A 14,258-nucleotide genomic window follows, 5' to 3' on the forward strand; every position below is an offset into this window, starting at 1 on the left:
GAAATTCAAGTCTCATGATGATTATCGAAAGACCCTATGTGTGAAATAGTCAGTGACCCAGGACGCATCAAAATAAGATGGAAGGAATACGCAGAGCCACTCTATCAGAAGGAACTGGTTGATGCTCAGCCATTTCAGGAGACGGTGTATGAGCAAAACCTGGTGGTACTGCAGGAACAAGTCCAAGCTGCACTGGAGGTAGTGGATGAGAGCAAACAAAACCAAACCAGGCTCCAGGAACTGACGGGCATTCCAACTGAGATGTTTCAACAAGCCGATGCAATATTGGAAGCATTGATTCATCTACACCAAAAAATTTGGAAGACAACTGCTTGGTCAACTGGTTGGAAGAGACCCATATTTGTGCCTATTCCAAAAAAAGGTGCTCCAACAGTGCGTGGAAATTAAAGCCCAATATCATTAATATTACTCACAAGTCAAATTTTCTTTTAGATCACTAGAAAATGGTTGCAGCAGCACATGATAGGAAACTGTCAGAAATCTAAGCCAGACCTAAGAGGGCGTGAACCGAGAAATACGCTGCTGCGGTAGATGGATCTTGGCTGAAAGCAAAGAATACCCCAAAGATGTTTACCTGGGCTTCATTGGCTACATAAAGGCAGTTAACAAGGTGGAATGTAACAGCTTTGAATAGCATTGCAAAGAATGGGGATGCCACACAATGAGCTGTGCCCCGTAGAGCCTGTACGTACACCGAAATGCAGTTATTCACACAGAACCAGGAGACAGTGGGAGATTTAAAGTCGGCAAAGGTGTGTCAGGGTTGTTTCTCTGTATCACACTTATTCAGTCTGTATGCTGACAAAACAGTCTGAGAAACGGCATTACATAAAGAATTCGGCATAATGACTGGAGGTCGCTTCTTAACAGCCCATGATACACAGATGACAACCTTGCTGGCTGAGAGGGTCTAAGACCTGAAACCTGTACTGATGATGACCAGGCACTGCAGTTTTCAGCTGGATTACACCTCAACAAAAGAAAGCCAAACTCTGTAGAACGGGACTACTCATCATCATGATAAACAGAGAAGGAAAAAAAGTCCAAGGATTCCATTGTGGTAGGACGCACAACGAACACCTCTGAGAGCCCAAGTCCAAGAATCAAATGACATTGTGCACTGGGCAGATGTGTACAATCTCTTTCCTTTAAAGCTTTCAAAAGCACAGCTGCCACTCTGAGGACGACGGTGGTTCTTGCAATCACCTCATAGGCATGTGAAAGCTGGACAATGAATCTGAATCTATGTCTTTGAATGATGATGTTGGGAAAGAAGACTGAGCATACCAAAACCTGCCAGAAGAACAAACAAACGTGTGTCCTAGAAAAAGGACAGCCAGAAAAGATGACAAGACTTTGCCTCACATGCTTTGGGTGTTTCCCGGAGAAAGACCTGCTCGGTAAAGTAGTGCATCAGACAAAAGGAAGAGGGCTATAAATGGGATGGACCGACACAGGCTGTCACAACGGGCTCAGGCAGAAAGAGGCTCGAGAGGATGGTGCGGGTCGAGCAGTGGTCCCTTCTGTCGTGCAGGGGCAACTGTGAGCTGGGACTGAGTCTGCGGTACCCAATGACAACAACGCTGGACCGCGAATTGGCAAGAAATACAAAATGTATGACACAAAGTACACTGGAAAGAGGATATGAAGCAGTTACACTCAACTCCCCCAGTGAAAGATCATAAGGTCTAAATTTACAGGCTTTGGAATCAGGCAGATTCCTACGTTTTCTTATTTTATGTGTAATTCTGAGCAAGTTATTCAACCCTCTGTGTCTCAATTTCATCACCTGTAAATGAGGAAAATAATAGTACTGATTATATTCTTTTGAAGAGAAATGCAGATGATACACAAAGGGTTCATCAGTGTTTTGCCTAAAATGTTAGCTATTATTATTATTGTTATTATCATTTTCTAAATAACTGGAGTTCAAAATGCTGAAATATATATTTGTAATACTTGCAGCCTTTTTACATGAAATAGTCCAGCCATATTTTGCCTATGGCAATTTACTTGAGGTGAACAATGAACTTGATTACATTGCACACAGTCTAAAAATTTTCTAAAGCTTTTAATTTTTTTTGGCTTCCTAGGTTCACAGGACTCATCTTGACCCTGCTGATTTCAGTTGATTCCAGAAGTAGACTAGATGTACACGACAGCTCTGTCATGCACGCCACAGGCCTTTCCCTTGGGAGTATTTGGAGCTCTGCTGGTCAGGTTTTTGAGTTTTGACATGATTGCCATCTAGGCCCTCGATTCTCTAAGAGGAGTCTGAAGTTACTAGAGGAACAGCTTCAGCAATAAGCCCTTCTATATTTTTTGCACCTTACATCCTTTTCTTTTTTAAAGGGGGAGAAAAAACTTTATTTTATCTCCCTTTTAAATTGTATCATAAAACAATATATTCTCATGGCAATACAAGCCCATGCTTAAAAACGGTGTCGAACGACAAGTGCCATGTTTTCAGTTCATAAACACCCCCTTGTCCCGGGAACCACATGTAACCATTTTGGGCTTTAGCTTCTCTGGTGGTCAGTTTATCTGCTGGGCCAGCATCTATTGGGGGCGCTACGGGGAAAGCACTGAGCTGCTGATTGAAAGATAAACTCCGTGCCACTGAGCCAACGTGGACTCATGGCGGCCCCACAGGCAGAGTCGTGCACATCTAATCTCCTTCTGGCCCGTGTCTCATACCTCACCCTAAAATCAAAGAGGAAAGATGAGTCTTGTGAACCGAGTAAAGCAAGATTTGGGGTGCTAACTATAAGATCAGCACTTCAAAACTGCCAGCAACCCCTGGGGAGAAAGATAGGGCTTTCTACTCCCGTAAAGAGTTACAGTCTTGGAAAACCACAGGGGCAGCTGTAAACTGCTCTGTTACAGGGTTGCTATGAGTGGGTATCAACTCGATGGCAGTGAGTTTTTTGGGATTTTTTTAAGAACTAAGAGTGTGATTGGACCCTTGGAGATGTTAGGTTCCTTAGATCATGCGGCTTGCTGGAGACTGTTGTAAGCCTCGAGCTCAGACTTTTCCTTTATTATATTCTATCAATTGTGCAAACACCAAGATGTATTTTCACTTGCTTTGTTGGCCTATTCACTTCTTCTGTAGGCCCCCCTACCCCAACTCCCATCAAGAGTTTTAAGTACATCCGTTTAAATTTTTTTTCTTGTTAAAAGAAGGGGCATAGTATTTTGCCTTAACACTAAAACCATAGCGCTTCTTAGTCAAACTATGACCAAAAAAATCACACCCTCTAATGCTGTCTGGCTTCATGTTTGTAATTCAGACAAATGGCTTTGCACACCTTCCTCTACCTCTAGAAACTCGTCCCCTGTACTCTGACCGGGTCAGTCGTTTCTGAACATGAACTCTTTCTGTCTCTCTTTCGGGCTCCCTGCCTCCTTTGCCAGAACATTTTCAAGCAAATTGCCTTCCCCACACGCGTCCCCTCCCCATCCCAGAAAATACATAAGGCAAGTCAACTCTGAGTTCTTGCATGTGTTTAAACATCTCTATTCCAACTACTGTCTAGAGGGGATTAAAGTGAGAACAGCGGCTCTAAAGATTAGATAGAGACTTCAGAGGCTCTCAATCTACGTTGACAGGCAGGGGAAGGACACGCTCCGTCAGGAGGCTGGGAAAGTTACACAGCTGGGAAAGTGGAATTAGTGTCACTGAACTGCACTTGCAGAAATTGCTTGGTGCATGCTTTGCTTTGCATATTGTCAACAATAGAACAAATGTTAAAAATATCTTTGTCTTCACATCCATAAATATCTTAATGGTGGATGCATTCTAGTTCAGAATTTTCTCCCTGGACTTTGGAAGTCATTTTTCTAATTCCAGTGTTGCTGAGGGGAAGCAAATGCCAATATGCTTCATGTTTCCTTGTGATTCTCCCCTCTCCCTCTGAATTCTATGAACTTCTTTGTTTCTTTATGTTCAGCATTTTATAAGGATTTGCGCTTTTGTTCTGAAGGCCTATCCTCGCTTCTGGGAAATGATCAGTTGCGTCTTGAACGACTTGCCCTCCTGTGGCCTTTGTTCTCTCCTTTGGGTGTTGTTAATAGTTGGATCTTGAACTTCAGTCTCCCATTGCAAGGCGCCCATCGCATTTTCTCCCGCCCATTCCATCGTCTTGTTTTTTTGTGCTATGCTCGAGGAGACCTGAATTTCCTTTAAGCCCATCAAACGACTTTTTAATTTTTAACATTTTAAATGTTTACTTCCATTTATATAGCCCACTCTTCTCATTTTATAGCTAAAAGTATTCTTTTACTTTAAAAGTTGAACAGCAAAATCAAACACCCTTCCACTTACAGCACTGGATTTTTAAAAGTTTGCATTTTGTCATTTGTGTTTCAGATAAATTTTCTTATTAAAAGACTATGGCAGAATCGGCTTTCTGACAGTGGGTTTTGGTTGGGGGATTCTGTTTTTTTAAACGTTTTATTAGGGGCTCATACTCTTATCACAATCCATACATACATCAATTGTGTACAGCACATTTGTACATTCATCGCCCTCATTATTCTCAAAACATTTGCTCTCCACCTAAGCCTCTGGCATCAGGTCCTCATTTCCCCCTCTTTCCCCGCTCCCCTCTCCTTCACTGAACCCTTGATAATTTATAAATTATTATTTTGTCATATCTTGCACTGTCTGACATCTCCCTTCACTCACTTTTCTGTTGTCCGTCCCCCAGGGAGGAGGTCACATGTAGATCCTTGAAAAAGGTTCCTCTTTTCCACCCAACCCTCCCTCCACCCTCCCTGTATCGCCACTCACACCACTGGTCCTGAAGGGATCATCCACTCTGAATTCCCTGAGTTTCCAGTTCCTATCTGTACCAGTGTACACCCTCTGGTCTAGCCAGACTTGCAAGGTAGAATTCGGATCATGATAGTGGGGCAGGGAGGAAGCATTTAGGAACTAGAGGAAAGTTGTATGTTTCATCATTGCTACCCTGCACCCTGACTGGCTTGTCTCCTCTCTGAGACCCTTCTGTAAGGGGATGTCCAGTGGTCTACAAATGGGCTTTGGGTCTCCACCCCGCACTCCCTCCCTCATTGACAATGAAATTATTTTTTTGTTCTGATGATGCCTGATACCTGATCCCTTTGACACCTCGTGATCGCACAGGCTGGTGTGCTTCTTCCATGTGGGCTTTGTTGCTTCTGAGCTAGATGGCCGCTTGTTTACCTTCAAGCCTTTAAGACCCCAGACGCTATATCTTTTGATAGCCTTTCCACTTACTTTTAATGCCTGTCCACTCTATATCAAGTTCCTATATATCTTTGGCTTTGCTTCTGGAGTTTCCACCTCTTTTTTCTTTTTAATCATTTTATTGGGCGTTTTTATAGTGCTTATGACATTCCATACATTAATTGTATCAAGCATATTTGTACATATATTGCCACCATAATTTTCTAAACATTTACTTTCCATTTGAGTCCTTGGTATCAGTTTCTCTTTTTACCCTCCTTCCCCCACTCCCACCCTCATGAACCACCTCTTTCAATGAAAGTATCTGAGATTATAATCAGAATCTTTTCTTGAACAAATCTTTTCTCGTCCCCAATGTATTCTTTAATCTTTCCCTTAATCTTGGGACTTCTCTTATGGTGCAGATAAATTTCATATTTTATTATAAAAATTGTATTGCATTTAATGTCCAATTTACTATAGCATACATATTCCAAAATCACTTTATTCAGTCAACACAGTTTTTAGAATCCATCCACATTGATACACAGGGATCTAGCACTCACTTTGAACTGCTGTGCATTTTCTACTGCACTTGTTTGCCTTCCCTTACGCTGACCATGATTTTAAACTAGTCTCTATGAAGAAATAAAGATTGACATATGAAGGAATATGTGACAAATATTGACCTATGAAGAAATAAAGATTGTGTACTTCCTGATCAAATTCACACTGTAAGAGCTATGGAGAAAAAAAACATATTCTATTTCTCTCAAACGTTTGCTTCTATTGGCAGTAAATTCAACTGGCCATTTTATCCATTTTTTGGGGGGGGGCAAAACGGGTTTTAATATTTTAAAATATCTCCTCATTTTGGCATGTGAGGAGTATTTCATTATTACAGTCTCTTTAAGTAAATATTTAAATAAAAGTTTTCTTTGTCATGGTATTTCACTTTTCTGATTTGTTGATTAATATTTTGCCACAGTTTTCTATTGGAGCTTTTGCCTTTTTTCTAAGAGATGTTTAGGAATTCAGTATGTACATTAAGATACTAATAACTTATCATATACTGGATTATTTTTCGCATTGTACATATAGAGCACAATGTCTGCCAATTCAACATTTTTACGTGTAAAGTTTTGGGCTATCAATTACATTAATCATACTCTGTAACTACCACCCATAATCAGTGTCAAATTTTCCATCACCATAAACAGAAACTCACTCCTTCTTAAAGGAGGCCCCCTTTCTCCCACGATTAACTTTTAAAATACTTGGTCATCTCTCTTTTTACTTTGTATCTATTTTGACATGCAGGCTTTAGAAGGGAACCTGACGGATCCTTTTCTGTGGGGTTTCCTTCCTCCATTACTCCTGTGCTTAGGGGGCCCTTCATTCTGAGAGCAGAGGGAGGGTCCTCCTATCCTTTGTATGGCTCTTGTGATTTCATAAACTCTGAAGTACACTGATAATTTATGTTGATGTGATGTTAAGAGTGAACTACAATTTCTTCAAATGGCTTATCAATTGATTCCATGCTTTTATATAATTGAAAAATTCTTCACTAAGTAGATAGTTATTTCATATTCATCTATAGTAAATTATACATACAATACCCTGGAATTATGTATCACTCCATTAATCTACCTATTCTGGTAAAACATCTCACTCAAAAAGCATTAGAGCTTTTACGAACTGATTGGTGAGGATTCGCCAACATTATTTTCTGCTAGATTTTACTAATCATTTCTGTTTGTTCTTGCAAATGATTTCTTTTGAATCATCATTTTCAAAGTTGCGATTTCGTATTTAACCAATAATACAGAAAGAAAGAAATCTCAAGAATATCTAGTCTTTTGATCTAGAAACATGATATTTATTCAAAGTTTCTTTTTATTTCCTCCAGTTACATATGTTCGTTTTCTGAGTATTGATAACTGAGTATTTTGGGATATATATGGGATATTTTCCATTATATCTTATTGTCCATGAAGAGGAAAGCTACTGATTTAGGTTTATTTTATATCTAGTCACATATTATCAGATTTTTATTTATGTTACTTATAGTTGATTCTTTTATGTTTCCAGCTAGTAAACAGAATTAGAACCATAATATAATGATCATCTTTCTTGTCCTTTCCAAAGGGGTAACATTGAGTTCTATGTCATGGCTGTGCGGCAGCTTCCAGACAATACTGAATGATTGTGGGGAAGAGTGCTTTTTCCGGATTTTAACAATACACTTCCAGAGAATACCATTCAGCATGCTCTAAGCCCTACGTTTTCGACTGAGACCCTCTTGATCACATATTAGTTTAATAACTAGCCAGGCTTATGAATTTAAGTGTTGTGGTGGTTTTTTTTTGTGTGTGTGTGCAAATTTTTCTTTTTTACTTATAAAAGCCCACTGCATTTGTAGTCTGCCAGATTTGCTGTTGGGGTCTCTTTCCTCATAAGCCAAACTGGCGCTGTTGCATCGATTCCAGCACACAGCAGTCCCTTAGGGTTTCCTAGGCTGTGACCTTCTGCGAAGCAGACGGCCTCGCCTTTGCCCCATGGTGCTGTCGGCAGGTTGAATCCCTAACACTCTGCAGTGGAGCACTCTCCTCTACTGCAGTGCCAGAGCGTCTAAATCTCTAACCCCAGGCCCCTGAGCACCTCTGATCTACCTGTCCAAACAAACCCAAACTGAAACCATTGCTATGAAGTCAGTTCAGACTCGTCTCAACCGTACAGGGTGGAGAGCTGTGCACGGGGTTCCCGAGACTGTCCTTAGTCCACATAGAGGCAGACCGCCACATTCTCCCGCAGAGGGGCTGGTGTGTTCGAACCTGCCAAGCACTTAACCCCTCTGCCATCAGGGCGTCAGTGGGTCCAATTTTGCCTTTAAAACAATTAATCTTTGAATTTATAAAGGGTTGCATGGTTGGGTAGCATGCAGTAAGGGGAGAGGAGGAGGAGGAGGAGGAAGAAGAAGGATTACTGCGTATTCTTCTGGCTAATAAATGAAATGTGAGTCATTAAAAAACAAGCCACTGTTTACGTTAATAAAAGTGACTGACTTTTGGCATACAGAAAATTGACAACCACTATTTGATTTTTATCTGCAAGATAAATTAACTTAAAAACAAGTCATCAGTAAGGTGACAATAAAACCACTTTGATGGGTTATGTGAAAGAGACAGATCAACGGAAAGGGTTCCCAGGAGCAAAGGCAGAACCACTAGAGCCGTGAAATAGCATTGGCTTACAATCCAGAGAATAAAACTATCAGTCCATCATGATAGAAATAGAGAACTGAATTAATAAATGTTGGAAAAGAGGACTCTCTTGTACAGAAGAATCTCAACTAATTTATGTAGACACAGCACCTTCAAGGATGTGGAGCACAACTCTCCTTTCCTTAAGTGTGGGCTGTGCACAGTGACTTTCTTCCAAAGAGAAGAGAATGACAAGGAGCCCTCGTGGAATAGTGGTTATGAGTTGGGCTGCTAACTGCAAGGTCTGCAGTTCAAAAACACCGGCCACCCTCTCTTCAGGAGAAAGATGTGGTTTCCTCCTGCAGTCTCAGAAACTCACAGGGGCGGTTTTAACCTGCCCTGTAGGGTCGATCTACGTCCGCATCGAATCCATGGCAGGGAATTGAACTGAGTGTAGTATGAAAGGGGAAGAGGGGATGGAGAGCTGCTTTATAGTGGAGAAACATGCCCTACTCTATCTACCACAGCACACGGACCAAAGCCAATGTCAGCAGAGACAAGCCATTCTGATGGTCAATCCTCTTAACACGAAGTAATGAAAAAGGCACTTCACCTTTGTGGTCTTCCTCTTCACAATCCAAAACCTCAGGTTATTCCTTTAAAATAAGAAAGAAAGAAAAATCAGACAAATCCTTATTGAGGAAAGGTCTACAGAATACCTGACCAGTACTTCTCGAAATTGTCAAGGTCGTCAGAAACCAGGAAAGTCTGAGAAATGGTCAGGAGGAACTTAGCAGCTAAATGCACTGTGGTCCCTGGAGGACATCCGAATGCAGGATAGACATTAGATAGTAATACGTGTGAGTGACACTGGTTCATTCATTTTAACAAAGACGCCATATGAAGGTGAGGGGTTGGTCTAAGGGAGCCTGGTTGCTCGGCATATTTGAACTCTGTACTATCTTTGCAGGTTTTCTGTACATAATAAATTGTTTTTTTTAAAAGGGTTCTTTAAAAATATGTATTGTACTGAAAGGTGCATAGCCCATAATTCCTATTGTTCCTAAGCTCCAATTACTTTATCTCTACAGAAAACATCTCAGGGACTAACAGACAGCTAGCACTGCTTGGTATTCCAGTCCAACCAACATCACTCCCCAGACGAATAACTGCTGTACCTTTGTCTCCCAGGTTATTGCTCAGCTAAAGTTCCACAGAGGGTGCTCAGCTCTGCCCTAAGAACTCCTCTGAGAAATCAGCAAGAACAAATGGATATACATTGCAGGGGGAGGGGCTTCAGTTAGAATTTTGGTATGGTATGAAGTCAAGCCATGCGGGTTGCTGATGAACTTTATTTGGCTAATTATCTTTCAAAAGGCAAGTTGGTCCAGCTTGGCTTCAGCCCATCTTGGAGTAAGTCAGGCAAAAGAGTGATTTTGGAGTGCCTGGTAGGTCCTAACAGTTTTTATACTTTAAACAAAATTTCCACGAGAGGTTGGCTTAAGTGGGCCCATGTAGCAATTGTTCATCAAACTGTCTGTGGTCTCTGCTATTCTCTTAGTCGACACATAATTTATAAATTGCGTTCCAGAGAGTTTAGTTCAGACGGTATAAATCATGAATCCAGGTTAGTTTAACAGTCCCAACATCCCTCCCGCCATTCCCCGCCTGGGGTAACGCTCCAAGTGAAAAACCAGGAGCCCTAAAACTTGGCCATGTGAAAATACAGAGACGTTCTATCAATATTTACAAATTAAAATGATTTTCAGTATCTTTACTGAGTCAGGGCATAAATCTTATTTTTGCTTATTTTATGCAAACACAAAGAATTTCTTTTTAATATTTTATTAATGTTTATTAATGTTTTCCCTTGTGGAAGTGTTTCAGAAAGTAAATCTCAGATCTTTCAGGTTTGCTTGTAGCTACAAGAGCAACCCTATACGCCGAACTCATTCTATACTTTTTGTGACTTACTTTAGAAAACCAATATATTGCCACGCCCTCAAGCCACTTACAACAACTGGATTTTGCTAGTTTCCACACATTAAGAGAATGCCTGGAAATGTGGCCCAAATGCTATCGTTTTCATAATCAAAGACTATATTATCTTGTTCCTACTTGACTCCTTAAAACAAAACACGAAACAAAACCCCCAAACTCAGGACCATGGAGTTGTGTTGGCTGCTTAGTGAGCAGCAGCCCGGAGCAGAGTTGGCCCATAGGATTGCCAAGGCTGGAAATCTTTTCCTAAGCGGACAGCCTCATCTTTCTTCTACGGCGACAACGTAAGCCTTCTAACTTGCTAGCTGGTCACATATCCAAATATGCAATTGTGGGTAAAAATAAAGATATATATAATATACATATATTCAAAGGTTTAAATGGAAATATACTACATGTTATATATAATACAATATAATAAAATAAATATACAATGAAATACTTGGATTAGAAGAAGCTATGAATTAACCAGAATGAAATCAAAGTAGCTCGGGTTATTACTCAGCTAATGCTACGCTTCTATTATTTATATGATTCTCAGGTAACTGGGGCCTGTGTGTTACAAACATTAAAAATGATGTGTTCGAGTGGTCCCCAGCCGTGACTTCACAGATTCAGTGGCATCTCTTGTTACAAACACTTACTGCCAATGTCCGAATCTCAGCTGTGCTGGCTGAAGGGGAGAGACACAGACAGCAGAACTGAGCAGAACCAAAGTCCTTGGGACTAAATGTCCCCTCTCCATCACTGAGGACATTGGACTGGAAAGGTTTCAAGATATTCTTTGTCATAAATGAGGACCATTGATCTACGTGCAAGGCTTGCATAACGTCTATCAAAATTAAACTTTACAGAATTGTTATGGGGTTGGATACAGTGTGTTAAAACTCTAACCAGAGAAGCCGAAACTCAGAGGCAGCCGTCAGTCTATGAGAAGCAGCCACCAGAAGGATGATGAAAAAGGGTTCATGGAAAAGGCAGAAAAAAATGCCAACAGTCACCGTTACTGTCATTTCAAAGTATTTATGGACAGCAATATGATTTGTCCCTCTCTGCCCCTGTTTATTTGTATGACTACAGTACTGGATTTATTTCATTAGTCAGTATTTGAGAATAAACAACACTTGATTAAAATTCAAATTATAATTTCAACACGATGTATTCTGTTCTGGTATTCTCTGGATCTAATAAGTAATTAGGCCTCATCAAACATATATAATTTGGTTTGAAGCCGAAAATAGGAGGAAGCCAAGTTTATAGTCATAATAAAGTTATGTAGGCAGGATCTTTTTATTTCAGTGTTCAGTATGTGCATTGAGCAATCCCCAGGCAATCATTTAGTCATTTGGGATCATGCTGGGTGGGGCTTGTTTATATGCCATAGTCACATCATTAAGCGTCACTGCTAAATATAGACCAAGGAGAATAAGGAGTGTTTCCCAACACTAGGGATACCACTACACAATTATATTGACAGGCTTGATGTGACAACACCAAAGCTGCTATGGTTACCCATCCACAGTGGAGACAAACAGTCATCATAAATATGCACGCTCCTTTGCGCTAGTCAGAGAGAGAGCAGCACCGGAGGAAGAAGGCTGGGTGACTTTCATTGTGCAGTGTGAGAAGTCAGGAAAGGAAGTTTGGAACAAATTGTCCGAGTTCATGGAGGTACACAGCATCAACCTGCTGCTTGATTCTGCAGTCATCTCACTTTTCTAGATCTTATAAATCAGTTCATCAGGAAAATGGGGGTCTGAGATGTTCCATGCCAGTTCCCTTCTAGGCTAAGGTTAAAAAATGTACCTACACACACCAAGGGGGCTTCAAAAAGTTTGTTGAGAAATGGAATGAAAAGATACTGTAGTTTCCCACACACTTTAGAAGGGCCATCATCTAGACATCACATCTGTTATTTTGTAGACACGTCCAGACAGTGTTAATTCTATTGTGAGTCCCCTGCAAACCAAAGTAGGACATTTGACGAATCTTAAGTAACTTGGCAGTTATTTCAAAATTCCCTAGAAAATTATTACTGACTATTTAAAAATAACTAAATCCTACATCTAACAAGCAACCAACCAACCCCCCCTAAAAAGAAAAAAAAACCTATTTTCTTGAGTAAATGTATATAAGATCTTTGCTAGAAGATTTATTTTTTAGTTTGTACTAAGATTAGTTTGAACTAATTTAGAACTCAATGTTGTTGAAAATAAATTAGTTTAGTTTTAAAATTGGTAAATCTTAAAAAAAAACTTAGTTGTTGAACAACTGAAAAAAAGCAAGGAGAGAATCTTGATCTTTCTCAATTGATGTATATCTTCTATTAGAAAAAAAACCCCAGTGAAAAACAGAGTGGGACATCAAAATGTCAGTAATACATGCTTTAAACTAGAAAAGACCATCAAAATAATTCAGCAAAATTCTGTTTCTCCAGGTAACAGACAACAGGCCCAAGAGGCAGCATCAGGCATCAAACGTACCCTAAGCCCTTCTACACTTTGGGTCTTATTTAAAATGTTAATTAAAAAATTCAACCAGCTCACACCTTCATCAGAAATGACAGTCTTTATCTGTTAACTGCCACTCACTAGAGAAGAATATTTTCCAAAGTCAGAAACCTCCTGGGCTAAAGTTAGCATGATTTCACCCCAATATTGCCAGGCCACAATTCCCTTCTGTGGTGCAAATTCTGTTCTTGGCCGGAAGGTAAACTAACCCATCAGGTCAAAGAGCATATAACACACAGGGTGAGGGAAACATGATTTTACCTCAATGTGGTCTTCACCCAAACAATGATGTATGTCATAGGCTGGTTTAATCTGATTTTCCCAATTTTTCTTTTTGATAGATATAAATAAACACATTATGCTGCTTGATTAACATTTATTGGTATGATTCATTCATTATCTGATAGACTTTGATTCTGCTATATTCAATAGCTGGGGGAGATGCAAAATCAGCTCCATAAAGGCATATTAGTCTAGGTTTAAAGAGAAACAGGTGCAAAACAGCCTCTAAATGGAACACCCAAGACTGGGGAGTTTCCCTTCCTTATGGGCTAGGTATCTGGAACCTTAAAAGTGATTTTTCTGGAATTTTAAGATGTGAGTCCATTGAGGTTTTCCCTCTTGTCCTATAGTGATTGCATTCTAAGAGACAGGTGTTAAGAGAGATTCTAGTGCCTAGGCTGAGGGCTCCAGGTAGCAGATGCATTTCATTCCCTCAGGTCTCACGTCTCTGCGTCTCCTGAGCACAAGGCAGCCCAGGACCAAGCTCTAGAAGGAGGCAGGATCTTGCCACACGGCATTCGTGGAGACAGCGAGCAATACAGCGAAGCAATGTTGGCTTCTGATCAGGGGAGCGAGCCCTGGCAATAGGGAATGGTGGTCGGGAACCTGAGAAAGATGGGCCTTGTTCAAAGTTGGTGGAAAGGTGCCCTGGTGGCCCTACTGGGTAAGTATTAGACTGCTACCTGCAGAGTTGGTGGCTCAAACCCACCAGCCATGCCTTGGGAGAAAGATGAGGCTGTCTGCTCCCATAAAGATTTACAACCCCAGAAAACTCCCTTTAAGGTCAGAATCAACTCTGTGGCTGTAGGCTGGTGTTGGCTAGGGGAAAGGTTTCTATAAATACAGTACTATGGATTGACTAGTGCCCTTCCCCCAAAAATGATGCAGCAAAAGCCTACCCTGTACCTGCAAACATGACCTTGTTTGAATATACTCACTCCCTGCTATTGAGCTGATTCAGATCGATGGCAACCCTACAGGATGGAATAGAACTGCCCCTGTGGGTTTCAATGTCTGTAACTCTTTACA

The 14,258-nt window shown here is 40.6% G+C and overlaps 1 protein-coding gene across 7 annotated transcripts in view; it reads right to left on the reverse strand.

The window, feature by feature from the left end:
• MARCHF3 (membrane associated ring-CH-type finger 3) overlaps nt 1-14,258 on the reverse strand; it is a 168,129-nt gene that overhangs the window by 83,138 nt on the left and 70,733 nt on the right. For 6 of the 7 annotated variants that reach the window (XM_075541477.1, XM_075541479.1, XM_075541478.1 and 3 more), the window contains one exon: nt 9,050-9,092. The exons of the other annotated variant lie outside the window; for it this stretch is intronic. The gene's annotated coding sequence lies outside the window, so the exon portion shown is untranslated. The remainder of the gene's footprint in view (nt 1-9,049; nt 9,093-14,258) is intronic. 7 annotated transcript variants of the gene reach the window in all.

Source organism: Tenrec ecaudatus, chromosome 2 (genome assembly GCF_050624435.1).
Source record: "Tenrec ecaudatus isolate mTenEca1 chromosome 2, mTenEca1.hap1, whole genome shotgun sequence".
In the NCBI taxonomy this organism is placed as follows: Eukaryota; Metazoa; Chordata; class Mammalia; order Afrosoricida; family Tenrecidae; genus Tenrec; species Tenrec ecaudatus.